The sequence below is a fragment of the Mytilus trossulus genome, unplaced genomic scaffold (genome assembly GCF_036588685.1).
Source record: "Mytilus trossulus isolate FHL-02 unplaced genomic scaffold, PNRI_Mtr1.1.1.hap1 h1tg000070l__unscaffolded, whole genome shotgun sequence".
Lineage (NCBI taxonomy): Eukaryota > Metazoa > Mollusca > Bivalvia > Mytilida > Mytilidae > Mytilus > Mytilus trossulus.
The window spans coordinates 5580768-5605909 of NW_026963294.1; the positions used below are offsets into that span (position 1 = coordinate 5580768).

Below are 25142 nucleotides of genomic sequence, written 5' to 3' on the forward strand. Positions count from 1 at the left end.
TTGAGATAAGACGTGGCACGGTACTTGTCTATCCAAAATTTATGTATTCGGTTTTGATGTTATATTTGCTATTCTCGTGGTGTTTTGTCTTTTGCTTTTCCGTTTCTGTGTGTGATGCGTTTCGGTGTTGTGTCGTTGTTCTTCTCTTATATGTGATGCGTTTCCCTCGGTTTTAGTTTGTTACCCCGATTTTGTTTTTTGTCCATGGATTTGTGAGTTTTGAACAGCGGTATACTACTGTTGCCTTTATTTATCCGTTCAACTGTATTTCAGAAAGCACATTTTAGCGGGAACTTACCTTGTTAAGCTTTGGGTATAAGTTCAGTGTAGTTCATATATAGCGACCCATTAATGGTCAAGAGTCGTTCCTTGCCAATTAACATGAAAAATGTCATAGTTGTCACCCAGCTATTATGTTGTTGTTTTTTTATACTGACTATCAAATTGCAAGAACATAAATAAAAAGATAGGGAGAAAGAATAGTTCCTAGCTATATAATGAAATTCAACAGTATTGTACAGGGGCTATATCATGGGACAGAGCAAATTACCCACGTTCTCTAACTCCATGCTAGAAGGGTTTTTTTAACTTTTAAACTTTAAAAGATGTATAGAGTATAAGTAAATCAATTTAAGTCTTAATATTAAGGCAGTGTATGTTTTGGGTTTTTTTCCCCTTCATATGGTACACGTACCCGCAATCAATTTTATAATAAACTGTCATTTGATCGGGAATGAAAAGTGAAAGATATACGAAAAATATTGGTCGATATTTCCTGACTTTCTTATTTCAGTAGTGTCAGTAAAGAGCATGGCAAATTATATTTTGTATCAAAGATGTTTATAAATGTATTAATTAGAAAAATTGTAAATTAAATAAAAAAGACCATTAAAATAATCAAATAATACTGAATTTGAATTAAAATATGTTAAAAATGTAAACTTTTGGGCTGGAACATATTCAAAGACAATAATTTTAACTGTTTGCAAGAAATATTTGCTAAGTTTGACTATTTTTCTTGCCAGAAATTCGAATATTTCTTAAAACCGGAAACATCTAATATCCTGAATCGTTCTTGACCCACTTCCGGACAGAAAAAAAAAAAGAGCCGATATAGGAAGAGTCAAGCTCTTTATATTGATTGTAAATATTATATTACTTGTGTGTACAAAGATATAGATATAATAAAAACTTTCCGGTATAAATACTTTAAAAAGTTTCAGTCACTGCTTGCCGGAAATTTCTACCGACTTTAGCTTTATTTTTAGTGTTAATCGGTAATTATAATATTTTAATAAAAACGGACACGCAATTTTTCCGTGCATTGAGTGGGATCACTTCTAGCTTGCACCTTGCTATTGACATTCTACAAACAATTCTGTTTAGCCAAGAAGACGTAATGTGAATGGCTTTTAAGGGTAAGTTTAACATATTTCTGTTATATATGACTCATGTACAAAAATTACATACTCATTTTAAGCTCAATTTTGAACGCAGCAACAGGTGGGAAGGTCTAGAACGCGGAAGTGGAAAACGCGGAAGTAAAAATTTGGTGTATTTTAACTATAAATATCTCTGGAACCTCTAAAGCTAGATTGATAAATAAAACTGATTTTGAAAGCTTATATAATAGACTATCAGATAAAATTAAAACACAATATATTTAAATATGCTTTTTTACCCAAAAGTTGACCAGAAGTCTTTCTTAGCGTGACTCTGGCAACACATTTCTGAACATTTAAACTTAAATTTACGAAAAAGCATATAACCCGGTTAAAACCTGTAAATTGATTGTTAAATACAATTTATTGACAAATTATATGATGTAAAGAAAAATCTAAATTCATTACGTGTAAAGGATAAAAAGTTGACCGGAAGTCACCCTTGTATATAAATTTTTAACTTTGAACTTAATTCACAAAAATATAAAGAGCCCGGTCAAAATCAATGATTCTGAAAGCCAATTTAATGACAAATAATATGGTAGAAAGACATATATAAATACATTACTTAACCAGATGCTCCGCAGGGCGCAGCTTTATACGGTCGCAGAGGTTGAATAATTACTCATTTAAATACATCATAAAATATTAAAATTGTTATCACTAAATGGCAAAGGTTGTTTAATTTATCAGTTGGTAGTAAAAGTGGATATACATTGTATATTGTATAAAACAAAGATTTAAGTTGATTCAACTATTATTCTATTATTAAGAAAGATAACTCTAATTTAAAATGTCTTGCTATTGCACAACATTGTGCAATTAGATATTTCTTGTTATTGTGCAATACTGTGCAATTGAAAATATTTGCTATTGCACAATACTGTGCAATTGAAGATTTCTTGCTATTGCGCAATACTGTGCAATTGAAAATTTCTTACTGTTGCACAAAACTGTGCAATTGAAGATTTTTTGCTATATTGCTGAATACTGTGCAATTGAAAATTTCTTGCTATTGCACAATACTTAATATAATAATTTTGGATCCTGATTTGAACCAACTTGAAAACTGGGCCCATAATAAAAAATCTAAGTACATGTTTAGATTCAGCATATCAAAGAACCCCAATTATTCAATTTTTGATGAAATCAAACAAAGTTTAATTTTGGACCCCGATTTGGACCAGCTTGAAAACTGGGCAATTTTCCGGTCGTATAAAAAAGGTTAAAAGTTGACCGAAAGTCACACATATATAAATGATATAGTAAAGTTTTCCACTGTGAACTAAAATTCATAAAAACATAAAACGCCCGGTCAAAATCAAGAACTTGATTCGGAAAGTCAATGATATGTATTTGGGTTTGATGTTATATTTGTTATTCTCGTGGTATTTTGTCTGATGCTTGGTCCGTTTCTGTGTGTGTTGCGTTTCGGTGTTGTGTCGTTGCTCTCCTCTTATATTTAATGCGTTTCCCTCGGTTTTAGTTTGTTACCCCGATTTTGTTTTTTGTCCATGGATTTATGAGTTTTGAACAGCGGTATACTACTGTTGTCTTTATTTATGGCAAATAATATGATATAAAAAAGAAAACATATATATCAAACGAAAATTGCAAAAAACTTGATCTGCAGCCATAATTGATAAGAAGTCCAAGTTTCAACTTTTCACTTGAATCCACGAAATTTTAAGTATAACCCAGTCAAATTCCTAACATAGAAAAATGATTGACATAGTATGGATCAGGGATGGGCACGATTACTGGCAAATGTAATCGATTAATAATCGATTACATGAAGGATTTTTGTGCAATCGATTAATAATCGATTACTCAAATTTTAGTTTGTAATCGATTACAATCGATTACTTCATCAAAAGTAATTACATTACTTTTCGATTACTGTCGATTACATACTTTATAACATTTCAACAAAAAATAACATGAGTAAAACACAATTATATTGCTCAACATTTGTAAAGTGGAAATTAATTAAGATCTTTACAAAGTGCATCATTCAAAGCATTGCATGTTTCTAAATTATAAGTTAATAGCTGCTTTTAAGATCAAATCTCTTGATGAAAATTAGAAATATTTAAAAAATCTTGAAATTTTGACATTCAACATAAATGAAAGATGTCATCGCATTGCAATAATCGCTTATTCATAAATATTTTTTTTTCAAAAATTAAACTATCTTACTGACTTACTTTAGCTTTTTTGTTTTTACTCTTTCTAAAAAAACAATTTTAGCATAGTTAATTATAGTGTTTAATGGAAATATAAAAAATAAGCATAATTAATTAGTTCAGCTAATTTTTAAGATCAAAATTTATTTTTTATAATGAAATGCATGATTCAAACCTTTTGTTTGGATAACAACACTAATTACAGATTATTTAACTGCCACTGGAGTACAATTTATAACCTGGGGCCAAATATTGTAAATTTCCTTCTTAATTAGACATAAGATAATTGAAATAAAAACAAAGTATGTTTGTTATTTATTATAAGACATTGATCATCTCATTAATAAAGGCAATTTTGTTTAGATTTGTAGTTTCTTCAATCAAATTATATACTAAATATATATTCATAGTGTCAAAGGGATACATGTATCTATTTCTGAAAAGAATTGCTATGCATTGCCATTGGTTCATTGCTAAAAGGATTTGTGTTCTTTTTTAATTTAATTTATATACAAATGTACATGTATATCATAACATTTAAGAAATCAAATGTTTATCTATTCTAAGCTTTAATTTCAACTCTGATTGAAAATGATGTTATCAGGAAATATAATACAAATAAGCTTACTACTTTTAAAAATGTAGTACAGAACTTAACCAAAGACAGACACATTTCTTATTTAAGATCTATTTTATTATTTCAAATCTATTTTCTTATTTAAATATTAAAGCTCTTGAATTATTGACAAGCACATACATCCATTTGTTTCAAACACTAGATATAAATGTAAATTTAGGTAGGGGATCTGGTTACTCATAATGCAGCTTGAGACAATAGATAGAAATAAGGCAGTTGCTTAACTCTCAAGTATTGTTGATGCATATTTTTTTATCTGTACTACAAAGTGATAACATACATATTTTCCTCTGAAATAGGTTAATTTTCATCAAACTATTTTACTAAAGTAATCGAAATGTAATCGAAAAGTAATCGATGATTACATCCAAATTTTTGCTGTAATCGATTAAATTACGATTACATGTAATCGAAAATATCTTCGATTACAGATTACTGTCGATTACTTGAAAAAATGTAATCAATTACAATCGATTACGATTACAGATTACGATTACCCCATCCCTGGTATGGATAAATAAACAAATATATTAGTCTTGTTAAAATGAGTTGAATAAAAAATATTAAAATCTCTTTGACCCTCTTTTGTCATGTTTATGGAAAAAAAATAATGACTAATACTAAATATAGAAAGAATCATTGTCTTCGTGCAAAACAAAGAACTTGCTATTTTTATTTTATCTTATTTTTTATCAAATTTCAATAGAATACTTAACATTACTGATGTTTCATGTTTAAACCTTATCACATATATATATCCACCGACCCGTGTATTCACGCAATTTCGTCGTGTAACTATTTATCCGATATTCGCCGGGATGAATTCTGGTGCGAGTTACTATGCATAAACCCAATAACTTTAAGTGTCTTTCTTGGTTCATTAGCTGGTGAAGAATTCTGTTATATTTTACTGTCATGCGAAACCGAATTCGAACTAGATTGTAAGCAGAGTAAAACGTTTTCTCTTTTTATACGTCACATATAGGTCCGAGACCACAATTATTTCGTAGTGCATTTCTTTTAGAATATAGATGAAAATAACAAAAATCCCACCTGCGCTTTCTCAAAGAAATTTTTACAGTGTGTTGTACTATTTTTGGGACAAGTTATATCAAAATTATAGAAAACTGCATCGGCTCAAACTCAAAATATGGACAATTCTATGTGTAGGGGGTCTTGAAATCTTTTGACAGCTTCCGAAGTGCTGATTTTTAACCTTTTTCAGCTGGACCAAATCACTACTTTCCTTTAAAATTCTGGACCCAAATTTTTTTACAGTGTAATTTCATCCCCCGACTAGCAATTTAAGGCATTAAACATGGATAAATAAATTTGGAAGGGGTATAAAAATTAATGGCAAGTAACCCACTGTCAACACTAGGACGAGTGTGGTCTCGGACCATATGTTTACAAGTTTTGCAAAACATTTTCTCATTTCTAATTAACAATGTGAATTAAGTGTGCAGTACTTTCCTTTTTTTATTTTTTGTGTTTATGTGTTCACATTTGTGTATACTGTGTTATATGTAACAAAGAGGCTGCTGGCTTCCTTGTTACGGGGTCATAATTTTATACGTAAAATCATTAGAAAACCGTTGATGTCATCAAGAGATGCTGAAGACGAAAACTTAGCTTTGTCATTGATGGTCGATGGACATATTTCCGGGTGGGGGTTGCTAAAGGTGTCAGACCACCAATTAAAAATCCCTATCTGTTCAACGAAATTGGATCTCCTATAGTTGGTGATCGCAATACTGGTATACCAGTTTTATTGTCCACAATACTGGTATAAACGTTTTGTACCAGTATTGTAACTTGTTTTTAAGAAACAACAATACTGGTACATTACTGATATACCAGTATTGTAGTTGTATTGTTGACTATATTGGTGTATAATGAAAAGTGAATTTAAATCAAAATTAGACATTGAAGGTCCAAGGGAGATTAAATGAACTCAAAAAGATTGTAGAGGTTAATTGTTAAATAAATTAACATCCATTTAAAAATAATAAACTAAAGATTATTGTAATTAACTCATATTATTCAAACAACTGTTAGTTATATAAATAATGGATAATAACTTTAACATATTTCTATATTTTATTGATAGAATATCTGAGTTATTTTAATTTTAATAAATTCTAGCAAATTATTACACTATAACACTGTAAATTCAGCATTTACATGTATGCCATCGTTTATTTTTTACAGATATTTTGATACATGTATATATGAACTTAGATCATATGCATATGTTGGTCTTTATTTTCTTATTAATCTTTCTCAATAAAAGATATCAATATCCATTTAACATAAAAAAAAAAAGTAGCTTCATAGAGAAACCTGATTGTATTCAAATCAACTAGTTTGTCTACATACATGTAAACGTTAAGAGCAGTTAAAGCAGGTGATTCAGAACCATGGGCAATACAAGTTGTAGCAGATAAATCTACTGATACAAATACTCAAATACTACTACATGTATTAGAAAGTCAACAGACTGAATACCTAAATATCAATATAGGAAGTGGGGGTTACAGAAATGCCATCTGAAGAAGAGATAACCGATACCAATGCTGATGATACCGAAGCTACACATGTATAACAGTATCAATGTCAATAAATTCACTAAAATATACTATTGAGTTTTGCTAAAGAGAGCATGAAGAAAACATAGAAGAAAATAAAGAGTTTGTTAAAATGCTGAGACAGTACGTACAGTTCCCTTTTAAAAGAAAAAAAAAACATCAGAAGGTTTAAAACTTTCTTTGATTACAATCACAGTGTACCATCAATGGCATCATCAGTTAAACATACAATCATTCCATATAAAATCTTAATCTGAATCTGAATAAATACGTTGCAGGGCCAGTATATGGCATCAGTGGCAACGGGAGAGAGGCGCTGGAAAATAAGTCCAACGTTGTGAGAGCAACCGAAGTTTTCAAGCTCTCAATTGTCTTAGCACACACGAGATTGTCTAGTAGTCTATTCTATTCGGGTATGGTTCTTACAAAGGATGACTTTGTATTGATCGGATTTGTTAGGTGGAATTTTGAAGCACCGGCTGTTGTTTTGAACAAATTTGTCTACAATGTTTGTTGTTTTATAGTCACTAAATTGTTTTGATTTAATTTGTCGTTTTGGTATCTCTTTGAATAATACCGAGTCTTGTGGTATAGCTGGTACCAACTCCCCGACCACCTTGTTTACAAAAGTTAGTCTACTGTGACGACGTCTGTTTTCCAGTGTTGGAAGTTTTAGTTCATTCATAAGTCTCCTTATACTACCTTCCTCTCTGCTTGTATAATCCCCACTGATGAAACGCACTGCTGATCTCTGTACTCGTTCAAGTGCATTATTGTCCTTGTTAAGTAAGGGTCAAAGACTATGGACGCATATTCTAGAAGTGACCGGATAAGTCCTACATACGCCTGTTTCCTGCAATCCTTAGGACAGTGGCGGAGGTTTCGTCACAAGAAGCTTAGAGTGGAATTGGCTTTCTTCTCGATTTTTGCGATGTGGGCGCCACACCTCAGATCATTTCAGATACGGATTTTGTTGTACCTTTTGCAGGATATGATTGTCCAGTTTATAAACATGAGATGATTTGTTGTTGACGATCATCATGGAACAATTTTCGGCATTAATTCTCATACCCCATTTTTCGGCCCATTCTTCCAACGATACAATGTCGTTTTGTAGTAGTCGGTGGTCCTGTTGTGTTTGGACTTCCCTAGATAGTAGGCAATCATCTGCGAATAGTCTGACTTGGGAACAAAATTCAAGATGATTTTTTTATGGATAAAATTCAAAGTGACATAAATATATTACTTGAAACCTGGACAGGGGAGCGTAAAGATAAAATATCAAATTATAATACTTTCTCAAAAATACGATAAAAGAAAAGAAAAGCACGTCGACATAGTGGAGGAATAATGGTCTATTACAAAAGAAAAATAGCAAAAGGTATAACCAATATTAATGGTACAAAATCACAAAATAGATAGGGCTAAAACTTGAGAAGGAATTCTTTGGTTTCAAAGAAGATTTATATTTATGTGCATTATACATTCCCCCTATAAATTCAAACTATTTTGGAAATGATTATAGCTTCTTAGAAAATGAGATCAGTACTTTTGCTAGACAAGGAAAACATATTTTAATAGGGGACATGAATGCAAGGACGGGTAAATGTCCTGATTTTGTTTCAGGAGATTCTTGTCAAAAAAACAATTTTGATGCTGAAAATCTAATACCAAATTAATATGAAGTTGACACAGAAATTTCTAGAAACAATCAAGATAATGTAAAAAATGTACAAGGTAAATCCTTATTAGAACTATGTATTGCCTCAATGTTACGCATATTAAATGGCAGATTTATAGGGGACAGCCTAGGCTACTGTACTTTATGTAAATAAATGGATACAGTGCTGTAGATTATGCTTTAATAAGTGAAAGTCTCCTATCCTCAGTGAAATACTTTAAAACTGATGATTTTACTTACTTGTCAGATCATGTACAGATTCAGTAAACATTAAATTTTAATATAAAACAAATTTTTGACCTTAAAAGTCATATAGAAAAAAATGGAAATATTTGAAAAGATATAAATGGACTGAAAATTCACATAACTTGCTAGTAAAAGCTCTTACGTCAGAGCATATAAAAAATGATAATGAAGTTTGAATTTAATGAGTATCAGGAAAATCAAAAAGGGGTTGATGGTGCAACTGAAAAATTAACTATCATTTTTGAAAATATCTCTGATATTACTTGTAAAATTACAAAAAAAGGTTAAAGTAAGAGAAAAAAATATAGACAGGTATAGTCAGACAATTGTGTATATGAGACAAAAAAAGAAATAAACGGGTTGGAAATAAACTTAAAAAATGTCCGAATAATCAACTTAAACAGAAATATTTTGAATTGGTTAAAAGTTTAAAAAAAATGGTGAAATCTAAAAATGCACAATACAGATAGAAAATATTAACTCATTAACAGATAGTTTTGATAAGAAACCTTAAGATTATTGGGAAATACTTAAAGGAATGAAAAACATTTTAAATACTGGTAATGAAGTGCCGGAAATTTTAAAAGATGAAGAAATATTTACGAAGCATATTCAGGACCAAGGAAAACCCACATTTGTAAATATAAAATGGAAAGAGGAAATAGAAAAACAACTTGTTAATATTGATAAGAACATAATATCTAATAGAGAAACAGATGATCCAATAAAATACTCTGAAATAAAAAAATGTTATTAGAAAGCTAAAAAAAGAAAAAGTGTCTGGGCCAGATACCATTATAAATGAAATAGTAAAATTTAGTAAAAATGTATCTACCAAAAGTATTGTAAAACTGTTTAAACTAATTTTTAATACAGGTATTTACCAATCAAAATGGAAATACTCATATTTAATTTTATTGCCTAAATCAGGAGTAACACCTGATCCCAATAATTACAGGGGTAATATCTCTGATAAGTTGCTTACCAAAATTGTTTAATGCTGTATTAAATGAAAGATTGATTAAACTGATGGAAAATACTATGAGTAATACTCAATTTGGCTTTAGAAAAAAATCACAGAACCTCTGATTGTATATTTGTGCTTAAGTATTTAATAAACAAATACTTACACAAAAATAAAAATAGAATATATGCCTGCTTTGAAAATTTAAAAAAGGCTTTTGATTCTTTCTTGAAAAAAGTCTTGTATAAGGCAGGAGCAAGGAAAAACGTATTTAAAATTATTAATGGACAGAACGAGGAAACAAAATCTGCCTTCAAGCATCAAGAGTGGCATTCATAATATTTTGAGGTCAAACAAGTGGTTAAACAAGGGGATTCATTGAGTCATACTTTATTTAATTTATTTATTAATGATTTAGGTGTAGAGTTTTCAAATGAAAATAGCTGTCCTTTAGAACTAATTGATACTAAAGAAGGATCTTTTACAATTTGCTGATGACCTTTTAATATTATCTGAAAGTAAAGAAGGCCTACAAGAATAGTCTGAACAACTTAGAAAAGTATTGTGAAAAGTGGCAATTGACTTAAAATATTAAAAAAACTAAAACATGATTCTGCAGCAAAATAATAAGAACGTAAAACATCTTTTACAGAATATAAAAATGAAAATTTGTCAAATGTCTCTGAGTATTCATTTCTTGGAATTCTTGTAAAATCAAATGGAAACTTATTGCATAGATCCGAAGAGCTTGTAAATAAAGCAAGGAAAGTCATGTTTGCCATTAAAACTTATACTTGTTCCTTAAATAATCTGCCAGTTAAAGTAGCTTGCAGTCTTTTTGATTCTATAGTTAAATAAATAGCCACTTATTATTCAGAAATAACTAAAATGGATACTTATGTTTCAAAATTTATAGCAGAAAAACGTGCAAATATTTCAAAAACAAATATAGACCCCCTTAATTTTACTGATAAATCAAGTTTAAAAAGAATTACATTCGTTTTTCTGTAAATATATCCTCGGAACAAGAAACTTTTCATCAAACATAGCTGTGAACAGAGATAAGGAGATACCCACTAGAGATGCATATAACAACTCAAAGTATACTTTACTTGTCAAGATTACTAAATTCTGAAATTAATCCATTATAATCAATTATACGAATCCTTTTTACTTTCTAAAGTTTAGATAATTCATGTCGCTATACCTTGTTTACATATGTTAAAATATTTTGAAAGAGGTAAGCATGGATGTATCCATTCTTGAGGGAAACAAAAGAAAAATTACTCAAAGTTATTAAAAAAACCTTAAAACATCAATTCTTAAATTTCTACACAAATATATTTGAACAAAAATTTGAAAAAATAGATCAAAAAAGTAAACTGTATCTATATAAAAGTTTAAAGCAAAATTTAGAAATGGAAATCTACTTAAACTGTAAATCTTTTGAAAAGAGAAGTAACATAACAAACATGAGAATTAGTGATTATAATTTAATTATAAAAAAGGAAGACATTTAAAAATACCTAGAGAAAAAAGACTATACAAATCCTGTAATACAATTGAGGATAAAGCCCATTTTATTTTATACTGCAAAAAAAATGCTAAACTATGAGATAACTTTATAGGTAATGTAATTAAACATATGCCAGATTTTATGTCCTGGCAAGAAAATGAAAAAAATAAATATCTTCTTTGTCCATCAACCTCAAAAGAAGGGGAAAGCTTAGGGTCCTATTTTAAACAGGCATTAGAACTGAGGGTAGGGGGCTCTTGATTTATTTATAAAATGTATTTATATATCATATAGATAGATTGTTTTGCTTTTTTGCTTTTTTGGTTTTTATGGTTTTGTTTGTTAAATGTATTTTGTGTATGTTTATATTATTTGTTACAAACTTATTGTTCAGAGTTTATATGACAATAAATATTTAAATTGAAAAAAAAAAATTAATGTGGCATAGGAACAGCAGCGGTCCTAATACCGTGTCTTGAGTTACTCCTGATGCTACACCTACCGAGTCAGAATTTTCGCTATCTACCAAGACTCTCATAGATCGTTGTGTCAGGAACATGTTGAGCCAATCTAGTATTCAACCATCAGTACCATAACTTTCAAGTTTGGCTAACAGTCTCTTGTGTGGGACCGTATCGAAGGCTTTAGAGAAAATCTAGTATTACTATATCAGTCTGCAGGCCTTTGTTATGAAGTTGGAACAAATCGTTCATTGTTGTTAAAAGCTGTGTTTCACAGGAGAAAGCTGAACGGAGATAAAATTGTCATGTCATATGTTAATCGGGGTCCAAAATTAAACTTTGTTTGATTTCATCAAACATTGAATAATAGGGGTTCTTTGATATGCCAAATTTAACTGTGTATGTAGATTCTTAATGTTTGGTCCCGTTTTCAAATTGGTCTACATTAAAGTCCAAAGGGTCCAAAATTAAACTAAGTTTGATTTTAACAAAAATTGAATTCTTGGGCTTTTTGGTTTGCTGAACCTAAACATGTACTTTGGGATTATGGGCCCAGTTTTTTTTTTCAAGTTGGTTCAAATCAGGATCCAAAATTATTACATTAAGTATTGTGCAATAGCAAGAAATTTTCAATTGCACAGTATTGCGCAATAGCAAGAAATATCTAATTGTACAATATTGTGCAATAGCAAGAAATTTTCAATTGGAGTTATCTTTCTTTGTCCAGAATAGTAGTTGAATCAACTTAAATCATTTTTAATTCACTTTTACTACCAACTGATAAATTAAAACAATCTTTACCATTCAGTGATAACAAGCACTTTGTTTTACATTTTAATATTTTATGATATACTTAAATGAGAAGTTATTGTTACAAACTCTATTATAAATTTGAATTGAGATCAGTTTTGGAAAAAGGGAAAGGGGGATGTGAAAGGGGGGGGGGGTTAAATTTTTCTCATTTCAGATTTCATAAATAAAAAGAAAAACTCTTCAAACTTTTTTTGAGAGGATTAATATTCAACAACATAGTGAATTGCTCAAAGGCAAAAAAAAATATTTTAAGTTCATTAGAACACATTTATTCTGTGTCAGAAAAGTATGCCTTGTCAACTATTTAATCCCAATCCAAATTTAGAGCTGAATCCAGCTTGAATGTTGTGTCCATACTTGCCCCAACCGTTCAGGGTTCAACCTCTGCGGCCGTATAAAGCTTCGCCCTGCGGAGCATCTGGTTGAAATTATATAAGGTTAACGGACAGAAAGTATTATATAATACAGGTTCATGCATGGCCTCTTTATTGAGGTACCCGGTGTGCACATGTAACATTTATTGAACCAGATGTATTTGTGTTCGACGTTCTTAACCTTGTGCGTGTTTGAAATTATAATTTAACCTGGTAATAATTACATTAAATGTATGTTTCATTATAATACATTATTCTGATAGGCTAACTAGCAATCTCGTGATATTCCTTAATCAATTGCATTTAAGAATTGAATGCTTCTTTTTGTAACTTTATTGGGGTGTAAAAGCGTTGGCCGAAGTGATGTACATTTTGTATGAAGCGTGGAAGCGCTTCATACTAAAAATGTGCGCACGGTCAACGCTTTTACAACCCTATAAAGTTACAAAAAGAAGCATTCAAAACGTATAATAACATTTGTTTAGCTATGATCATGAAAACACGAATTTTATAATTTTTGTATTTTATTCACCTGTGCACTTTATTGTGGGACCACGTGTTATCATGAATGAAAAGTTTTATTGAGTGATGCAATTGCTTACGAAATAACACGTGATGTGCAGTTAGCCAATCAAAATAAAGTATTATAATGAAACATTCATCTAATGTAACTATTACACAATGCAACTTTTCATTCATGATGATACGAGGTCCCACAATAAAGTGCACAGGTAAATGAAATAAAAACTTGATAAAAGGCGTGTTTTCCTGATCCTATAGGTAAAAATGTAATTACAAGTATTGATTGCTTTTTTTTTTTTTTAACTTTATAGGGTTGTAAAAGCGTTGACCGTGCACACATTTTTATTATGAAGCACTTCCGCGCTTCATACAAAATGTACGTCGATCAACGCTTAAATTACACCCCAATAAATTTACAAAAAAGAGCATTTAATTCTTAAGTGAATGATGTTCTGATAATAATATTATCCACTATTTTGGCTGATAACAAGTTTTAAATTTTATAAACATGACCTATAAAAAAATTTGTGAAATTAATACTGTTTTGTCAGGATTCTGGACCCTTCTTTTGAAAAAATGTCTTTACACAAATACACACTTTTGTCGATTGGCAAACATCAATATTAATTTACAAAAGATAAGAGAGCCCCTTCTATTTCTAATGTCCCTATCTTTATAAGGATTAGGACGACAGGGGAAATAGTCATTGTAAAGGAGCAGAATTATAGTGGCATAGTGAAAAAAAATAACCGAAAAGAGAACAAAATAGAAAATGGTCGACGAAAAAGGAAATAGTTATTGTAAAGGAGCGGAGATAAAGAGAGGCATAGTGACAACAAAATGATTACTTGACAAAGTTATTGCTGGTTTTGATATTTTTAGTTATACAAAATCACACATTGTGTTCCTAATTGATATTCACGAGCGCTAACTTGATGTGTTAAGTTTCTGCATAGCATGGTAACAAATAATTAAGTATCCCATTTGTTATATCGTAGTGTCATTAAGGTGTTTCTTTGTTCAATTTATTTAGTTTGTTAATGATTATGTAAATAAGAATTAATCTGTATTAAAACTGCATACCCATTTAGTTATTGCCTGTAGGCGTTTGATTATTATTACATTTAATATAATTATATTTAGAACCTTCATACATCATGTACATCTTAAAGTAAAAGATGCGTGTCTGATTCAAAAGACATGAGAAGCCTGTAATACTTAACTACGACTCGAGTACTCAATGTGGTTGTATTGGAAATCTTTTCATACAGATTGATAGATAACGCATGGTCCGACATTTATGTAATATTTGCCACATGACGCTCATACTTAATTTTTCTACCATTATCACCTTATTCATTAGATATTTCTGTAAACATCAATGCCGATGGTTCACACCCAAACAAAATGGGAGTAATATACCTTTAGAGCTTCTCAGTGGTATACACTTGTGAAATATATAGACGAAATTGGGTATTGAAGTGAATCTACATCTCACAAACACAATATTTGAATTACAATTTTGAGTGAACACCCACCAAACCAATACAAAATGGCAAGACATAACCATGCAGGCATTTAGTTTTTGTCAGACACAAGATAAATAATCACTCTCATAAACGTATATATATATATGCATGCAGTTTCAAATATCAAGAACAAGCGGTCGATGTCTTCAGATCATTGTTAAGGCCGATTACTAACTTCAGAATCAGACCTGTCACTTGCATATTCTTGGCCTTCATATTACCCATCCGACGATGGAACTCTTTACTGATAGTATTGACAACATAAGCTTGTATGGTGATTCTGTTTATCTGTACCAGTGGTTGGACTCTCCTGTCCCAGCAAACAAACTAACGAAACGCAACTTGTCCGCTTTGTCTATTGGAAAGAACCTCTGGCGCTCATTCTCAATGGCGCTTATACGTTAGGAAACTTACAAGTCTACTAGTAAAAATTGTTTCAGGAACATCCAGGTTGCATGGGAAGAATTGTTCTAAAATCGTCAATATCAGTTATACATTACTAAGATACATGTATGCCTTTTATAATGACAGTTTTCCTGTTCAGCATTGCACAAAATTATCATAGAATATAAAAAAAACTTGTTATAAAAAATCCTCAAGCAAAACAATGTATTAGCTTAGATTTATAATGTATGTACATGTATATCCATTAATGAAATAAATTTTAACATTGGCAGATTTAAATACAAGTTAAAAAATTCCTGTAAAGTAAATTAAACAGATATGCATTTATTATTTATTGGGAAATGAAACATTTAATTTGTATACGCCCGTCAAAATTTTGACGGGACGTATTATGGTATACAAATGTCCGGTGTCCGTCCGTCCGTCTGTCTGTCCGGCGTAAACATGTCGCACCGTAACTTGAGAACGACTTATCCAAATTTCATGAAACTTAATATAGTTGTTTCTTATGATGGTCAAATGATCTGTATACTTTTTGGTGAAAATAAGATTAAAACTTTTTGAGTTACGGCACTTTGTAACTAAAACAGTGGTGTGTTTTTTTCACATGTCGCACCGTATCTCAAATACGATTCTTGATTATGGCTTAAAACTTTAAACACTTCTTAGTTATATTAATCTTAATATCTGTATACTTTTTGGTGATGATTCAAAATTTTATTTTTGAGTTATTGAGTATTTTGAAAAAAAGGGAGAGGGTTTTTTTACATGTCGCACCATATCTCAAAAACGATTTATGATTATTGCTTAAAACTTTACACATGTCTTTGTTATATCAATCTAAAGATCTGTATACTTTTTGGTGGTGATTCAAAATTTCATTTTTGAGTTATTGAGAATTTTGTAAAAAAGGGAGAAGGTTTTTTTTACATGTTGTGCCGTATCTCAAAAACAATTTATGATTATTACTTAAAACTTTACACACTTCTTTGTTATAGTAATCTAAAGATCTGTATATTTTTGGTGACGATTCAAAACTTTATTTTGGAGTTATTGAGTATTTTGTTAAACAGGGGAGGTTTTTTTTACATGCCGCGCCGTATCTCAAAAATAATTTAGGATTATTGCTTAAAACTTTACACACAAGTTCTTTGTTATATTAATCTTAAGATCTGTATACTTTTCAAAATTTTATTTTAGTGAAATTTAGTTTTTTGTAAAAAAAAAAAACAGGGTTGGGGGTTTCACATGTCCTGCCGTGTCTCAAAAACAATATATGGTTATTGCTTAAAACTTTCTGAGAAACTATTTATGATTATTGCATAAAACTTCCACACAAGACGTCGGGCGTATCATGCGCTCATGGCGCAGCTGTTTATTAAGATTAAAAGTACTATTCTTTTAATTTCACATTTTAATTTCATGCTAATTGCATAGAACGTAATCAAAAATTGTTCCACTGTAATATTATATACACTTCAGAATTAAAATGAATGTTTATTTTCAATTAATTTATACAATTTAATTATTCTTTCTCAATTGTCATCGCAGGCACTTGTCTCAGAATTTTTTTTCCTATATACCTTAATATAACAGGTACATTAGAATATTTTTTTTGAGACAACTGCCTGTGATTTTCATAGGATATTTCATCTTGGTGTATTAAACACGCTATACTCTTTCTGTTAAATCATTCCAAATTACAACATACACACCTGTGTACGCTTCCATGAGGCTACATTGCTGCAAGGTAAAGTTCAAACGAAATTCTCCTCAAATCGAGAAATAGACAATGACTTTACAAAATAATATATATATACTCTGTTCACATATATGTTGCATTGAAATGGTTATCAAAGTTATGACGGTAAATAAACGTAAAATATTTTCAGTTCAATGTCAGTAAAAATGTTCAATAGATATTTTATGAAAAAATTTTAACAGTAATTTATGAAATTAATTCGAAAAATATTTATATTAAGAAAATTTCACAAAGGAAGTTTTTTATACAATCAATACAAAACAGTACATGGAGAAAATGAATATATTTGGATTTCTACTGGGACAATGGCTTTGAAACTTTCAGACAGGTAAAACTATATATCAGAAAAGGTACAACTGAAAATTCTGGTAGCAAAGATTGGTTTTTCAATGTTTATTTGACATTTTTATGACCCACCTACGATAGTAGAGAGGCATTATGTTTTCTGGTCTGTGCCTCCGTTCGTTCGTTCGTTCGTCCGTCTGTGCGTCTGTCTGTGCGTCCGTTCGCTTCAGGTTAAAGTTTTTGGTCGAGGTAGTTTTTGATGAAGCTGAAGTCCAATCAACTTGAAACTTGATACACATGTTCCCCATGATATGATCTTTCTAATTTTAATGCCAAATTATAGTTTTGACCCCAATTTCATGGTTCACTGAACATAGAAAATGATAGTGCAAAGTTCAGGTTAAAGTTTTTGGTCAAGGTAGTTTTTGATGAAGTTAAAGTTACATCAACTTGAAACTTAGTACACATGTTCCCTATGATATGATTTTTTAAATTTTAATTCCAAATTAAAGTTTGACCCCAATTTCATGATCCACTAAAATAGAAAATGATAGTGCGAGTGGGGCATCCGTGTACTATGGACACATTCTTGTTTATCGCTGTTTTGTGACAGTTTTGTGGTTTTACTCGGCACTCCACCATTCTAAGGAAAACGTTTGGATGCATATATCTTTTTTATTATTTGATTGGTTCATATTTACATATTTACATTCTCAAACCTGTTTCCCAACTTAGTTTATTGTGGCACCTTCTGGAGGAATGAAAAAAAGTGCACGGCAAAATTCTGGTAAATTTTTATTTTTCTGAAACAAAAAACATACTTAAAATTCATTTATCTAGGGCATGCTATGCCTGAATTTTTTTACAGATGCGCAGGTTTGTCTGTACTCAGAGTAAATTTTGAGGTGAAAATACGGCCATTTTAGCCAAAGGGTCCACATGAACCTTAAAGAATTCAAAACTTTCCCCTGCAAAATGCTGTCCTGTTTTTTAATTGGTCCACATTGAGGTCCAAAAGTAAACTTTTTTTGAATTTGAAAGAAATTGAATTCTTCAAAAGCAGCTGTGACATTTCAGCGTGCACCTCTTGTTCATCTCAAATCTATTATTTTTACATGGTTTAAATTTTATGTTAAACTTTATTTGCAGATTATTATTGACCTGTGGCAGTTGGTATTAAGGTCATGAAGACATGGTTTAAAGAAGTTGCTATTGAAGTTTGATGAAGGACAGCTTTATAACTAGAACCAACAGCTTTTAGTTTGGGTATCATTGTTAAATATGTTGATTATATAATTCTGATTTAAAGTTGTAAGTGTCTCTTTTAGGACATCAACTACATCAAGTCTTTTTATAAGAATTGTGAAAAAACCTCTGTCTTATAAGCTTTAATGGCATGTGCTTAGAAATAAAACATTGAGGAATCACGAAAAACCTCTGTCTTATTAGCTTTAATGGCATGTGCTTAGAACTAAAAACATTTCACAATCATGAAAAACCTCTGTCTTATAAGCTTTAATGGCATGTGCTTAGAACTAAAAACATTTCACAATCATGAAAAACCTCTGTCTTATAAGCTTTAATGGCATGTGCTTAGAACTAAAAGCATTGCACAATCATGAAATATCTTATTAGCATTGATGGCATGTGCCTAGAACTAAAAACATTGCACAATTATGAAATATCTTATAAGAATTGATGGCATGTGCTTAGAACTAAAAACATTGCACAATTATGAAATATCTCTGTGTTATAAGCTTTAATGGCATGTGCTTAGAACATGTAGAACTAAAACATTGCACAATCATGGAATATCTCTGTGTTATAAGCATTGATGGCATGTGCTTAGAACTAAAAATATTGCACAATCATGAAAAACCTCTGTCTTGTTAGCTTTATATATGGCATGTGCTAAGAACATGTAGAACTAAAAACATATCAGAATCATGAAATATCTCTGTGTTATAAGCATTGATGGCATGTGTCAAGAACTAAAAACATTTCAGAATCAGCTGTGTTACTTGAATAATATAGAACTATGACAGAATGATGAAATATAACAAGTAAACTATTGTTAAGCAGGAAAAAAAGTTGTTCCAAAATCAAAATGTTGCAAATATTAACTTCTTCCTGTCGATAATCTACCAAATTTGGCCAACTCAAGACCCATGCATGTACAAATAAAGAAAGATCAAGCATAACACCAAATTGTGACAACATTACTAGCCTTTGTTAGGCAACACTTTGTCTTCTGAAGAAGAAAAAATGAGTAACAGTTTAAAAAAACCAGAGACCATGTTTATTCACTTTCTAATTCTTTTTTTCTAATGCAACTATTGATCATACCGCTTATAAATGAGAAAACAATTCTGATGTGAGGAAAAAAATGGGTCAAATCGTTACTTCTAGATATAAAAATAAGGAGATGTAGTATGAGTGCCAGTGAGACAACTATCCACCAATGCTTAAAATGAAGTGGATGTAAGCAATTATAGGCAACTGTACTGCTTTCAACTATGAAAGAAACCCATACTGAACGGTTGCCTTTAAAAGTCCCTGACATGAACAATGTGAAACAATTTACTTGAGAAAACTGACAGCCTGATTTACAATGAATTATAACAAAACAATTTACAAAAACTAAATATGATAGACACGAACAAACGACAACCACTAAACTACAAGTTCCTGACTTGGGACAGGCACGTATAGAATGTGGCGGGGTTAAACATCTTGGTGAGGGCTCAACCCTCCCCTAACCATGGACAGTGGTGTTACAGCGCAACATAAGAACACATTGTAAAAATTAGTTGCAATGGGCTTAACTCAAAAGATCTTTATGAGGCACAAAAATAACTAACATTAAAACAATAGATGAAAAGCACCATAATAAGAGTACTTGCAGTTACTGAAAGCTAGTTCAAAGCCAATTACAACATAAAACCTTGACCTTACCAAGTTAGGTCCAAAATTGTAAACACATTTTATCATAAAACATATTTCAACTTCTGTATGTCAGAAATAAAAAAAACAAGTACTTGTTAATGTCTAAGCTCTGACTGATGTTAAAAGGGAGACAACCAAATATATACCCACTATAAGTACACATGCTTTTTTCAATGCATACCATGTTTATCATGATAAAGGGGAGATAATCAAATTAACTTACTACTATATACTGTCCGTATGTCCATGTGCATCTTCAGTGTAACAGCTGCACATATGTTATTTCTGGTGGTTTAACATGTAAAAGGGGAGATAATCAAATTAACTAATATTACTGCTATATACTGTCTGTATGTCCATGTGCCTTGTCTGTGTAACAGCTGGACAGATGTTGTGTCTGGTGGTCTTACATGTTAAAGGGGAGATAATCAAATCAACTTTCTTCAATACACTGTCTAAATGTCCATGTGCCTTGTCTGTGTTACAGCTGGACAGATGTTGTGTCTGGTGGTCCAAAATGTTAAAGGGGAGATAATCAAATTAACTTTCTTCAGTATACTGTCTATATGTCCATGTGCCTTGTCTGTGTTACAGCTGGACAGATGTTGTGTCTGGTGGTCCAACATGTTAAAAGGGAGATAATCAAATTAACTTTCTTCAGTATACTGTCTATATGTCCATGTGCCTTGTCTGTGTTACAGCTGGACAGATGTTGTGTCTGGTGGTCCAACATGTTAAAGGGGAGATAATCAAATTAACTTTCTTCAGTATACTGTCTATATGTCCATATGCCTTGTCTGTGTAACAGCTGGACAGATGTTGTGTCTGGTGGTCTTACATGTTAAAGGGGAGATAATCAAATCAACTTTCTTCAGTATACTGTCTATATGTCCATGTGCCTTGTCTGTGTTACAGCTGGACAGATGTTGTGTCTGGTGGTCCAACATGTTAAAGGGGAGATAATCAAATCAACTTTCTTCAGTATACTGTCTATATGTCCATGTGCCTTGTCTGTGTTACAGCTGGACAGATGTTGTGTCTGGTGGTCCAACATGTTATAGGGGAGATAATCAAATTAACTTTCTTCAGTATACTGTCTATATGTCCATGTGCCTTGTCTGTGTTACAGCTGGACAGATGTTGTGTCTGGTGGTCCAACATGTTATAGGGGAGATAATCAAATTAACTTTCTTCAGTATACTGCCTATATGTCCATGTGCCTTGTCTGTAACAGCTGGACAGATGTTGTGTCTGGTGGTCTTACTTGTTAAAGGGGAGATAATCAAATCAACTTTCTTCAGTATACTGTCTATATGTCCATGTGCCTTGTCTGTGTAACAGCTGGACAGATGTTGTGTCTGGTGGTCTTACATGTTAAAGGGGAGATAATCAAATCAACTTTCTTCAGTATACTGTCTATATGTCTATGTGCCTTGTCGGTTTAACAGCTGGACAGATGTTGTGTCTGGTGGTCTTACATGTTAAAGGGGAGATAATCAAATCAACTTTCTTCAGTATACTGTCTATATGTCCATGTGCCTTGTCTGTAACAGCTGGACAGATGTTGTGTCTGGTGGTCTTACATGTTTAAGGGGAGATAATCAAATCAACTTTCTTCAGTATACTGTCTATATGTTCGCCTTGTCTATGTAACAGCTGGACAGATGTTGTGTCTAGTGGTCCAACATGTTAAAGGGGAGATAATCAAATCAAATTTCTTCGGTATACTGTCTATATGTCCATGTGCCTTGTCTGTGTTACAGCTGGAGAGATATTGTGTCTGCTGGTCTTACATGTTAAAGGGGAGATAATCAAATCAACTTTCTTCAGTATACTGTCTATATGTCCATGTGCCTTGTCTGTGTAACAGCTGGACAGATGTTGTGTCTGGTGGTCTTACATGTTAAAGGGGAGATAATCAAATCAACTTTCTTCAGTATACTGTCTATATGTCTATATGCCTTGTCGGTTTAACAGCTGGACAGATGTTGTGTCTGGTGGTCTTACATGTTAAAGGGGAGATAATCAAATCAACTTTCTTCAGTATACTGTCTATATGTCCATGTGCCTTGTCTGTTTAACAGCTAGACAGATGTTGTGTTTGGTGGTCTTACATGTTAAAGGGGGAGATAATCAAATCAACTTTCTTCAATATACTGTCTATATGTCCATGTGCCTTGTCTGTAACAGCTGGACAGATGTTGTGTCTGGTGGTCTTACATGTTTAAGGGGAGATAATCAAATCAACTTTCTTCATTATACTGTCTATATGTTCGCCTTGTCTATGTAACAGCTGGACAGATGTTGTGTCTGATGGTCCAACATGTTAAAGGGGAGATAATCAAATCAAATTTCTTCGGTATACTGTCTATATGTCCATGTGCCTTGTCTGTGTAACAGCTGGAGAGATATTGTGTCTGGTGGTCTTACATGTTAAAGGGGAGATAATCAAATCAACTTTCTTCAGTATACTGTCTATATGTCCATGTGCCTTGTCTGTGTAACAGCTGGACAGATGGTGTGTCTGGTGGTCTTACATGTTAAAGGGGTGATAATCAAATCAACTTTCTTCAGTATACTGTCTATATGTCCATGTGCCTTGTTTGTGTAACAGCTGGACAGATGGTGTGTCTGGTGGTCTTACGTGTTAAAGGGGAGATAATCAAATCAACTTTCTTCAGTATACTGTCTATATGTCCATGTACCTTGTCAGTGTAACAGCTCGACAGATGTTGTGTCTGGTGGTCTTACATGTTTAAGGGGAGATAATCAAATCAACTTTCTTCAGTATACTGTCTATATGTCCATTTGCCTTGTCTGTGTAACAGCTGGACAGATGTTGTGTCTGGTGGTCTAACATGTTATAGGGGAGATAATCAAATCAACTTTCTTCAGTATACTGTCCGTATGTCCATGTGTCTTGTCTGTGTAACACCTGGACAGATGTTGTGTCTGGTGGTCTTACATGTTTAAGGGGAGATAATCAAATCAACTTTCTTCAGTATACTGTCTATATGTCCATGTGCCTTGTCTGTGATGTTGTGTCTGGTGGTCTTACATGTTAAAGGGGAGATAATCAAATTAACTTTCTTCAGGATACTGTCTATATGTCCATGTGCCTTGTCTGTGATGCTGTGTCTGATGGTCTTACATGTTAAAGGGGAGATAATCAAATCACCCTTCTTCAGTATACTGTCTATATGTCCATATGCCTTGTCTGTGTTACAGCTGGACAGATGTTGTGTCTGGTGGTCTTACATGTTAAAGGGGAGATAATCAAATCAACCTTCTTCAGTATACTGTCTATATGTCCATGTGCCTTGTCTGTAACAGCTGGACAGATGTTGTGTCTGGTGGTCTTACATGTTAAAGGGGAGATAATCAAATCAACTTTCTTCAATATACTGTCTATATGTCCATGTGCCTTGTCTGTAACAGCTGGACAGATGTTGTGTCTGGTGGTCTTACATGTTAAAGGGGAGATAATCAAATCAACCTTCTTCAGTATACTGTCTATATGTCCATGTGCCTTGTCTGTGTAACAGCTGGACAGATGTTGTGTCTGGTGGTATACCATGTTAAAGGGGAGATAATCAAATCAACTTTCTTCAGTATACTGTCAATATGTCCATGTGCCTTGTCTTTGTAACAGCTGGACAGATGTTGTGTCTGGTGATATACCATGTTAAAGGGGAGATAATCAAATCAACTTTCTTCAGTATACTGTATACGTCCATGTGCCTTGTCTGTGTAACAGCTGGACAGATGTTGTGTCTAGTGGTCTTACATGTTAAAGGGGAGATAATCAAATCAACTTTCTTCAGTATACTGTCTATATGTTCGCCTTGTCTGTGTTACAGCTGGACAGATGTTGTGTCTGGTGGTCTTACATGTTAAAGGGGAGATAATCAAATCAACTTTCTTAAGTATACTGTCATTATGTCTGTGTACCTTGTCAGCCTTTTCCTGCTTAACAGATGATGGATATCATTAAAATGTACACATGCAGTGGAGAAAAAGGAACAAATCATAGTAAGGCATCATACCTAAATCAATGTTCAAATTATAAGTCATAGAATTAAAACTCGTGTATTTTAAATGCTTTCTTTTCTTTATACAGGAGATAATGGCAAATTGGGCAAATTGGGATGAGGTAAGATTTTGTTAAAGTTCAATTGTCTTGTGACCTATTTTTGTCTTCAAACTGTAGAGAAAGGTACATGTGTGTAGTTCATTGTCTTCATAGAGGGAAAATAAAAGAGAATCAAAATGACAAGAGTTATACAAATTCAAATGGACAAAATTTAAAGGTGTAAACCTGGGATTGAAGTCATAAAACTTTGCTCAGTGCTTGGAGCACAAAAATAATGCTTGAAACATGAAATCCAGCATTTTGATTGGTTGATTTTCCAGTACGAGTACGAAAAACTGACTCGAAAGTTTTATGACCGCAAGGCCTGATACATTATATAATCATCCAAAGTTTTTTCTTCTCTCAAAAAACTCAGAAATTACAAACAGAAATTTCACTGTCTTGGTCAGTTGTTGTCACTGCATTTGAAAAACAAACTGGTAAAAGTGGACATCATAAGAAGAATAACTCAAACTATAAAAAGTCGTTTGTTGATTTGAATTATTACATCTGTAATACATAATTGTGTGCAGGAGAGAAATGCTTAAGCTTTGTTTTACTTACAGAAACTTTGTAAAGCTGCTGAGGAGGGAAATCTTAAAGATGTGGAATTATCTTTAGAAAATGGAGCTAATTTGGAATATATTGGTTTT

General features: G+C 32.0%; 1 long non-coding RNA gene across 1 annotated transcript; it reads left to right on the forward strand.

Annotated features, from left to right (window-relative positions):
- The first annotated feature begins 1297 nt into the window (after positions 1-1297).
- Positions 1298-25142, forward strand: LOC134699480 (uncharacterized). The gene is made up of 4 exons (XR_010103609.1): positions 1298-1418; positions 18561-18677; positions 24478-24510; positions 25056-25142. It is a non-coding gene; the product is annotated as an uncharacterized LOC134699480 (long non-coding RNA).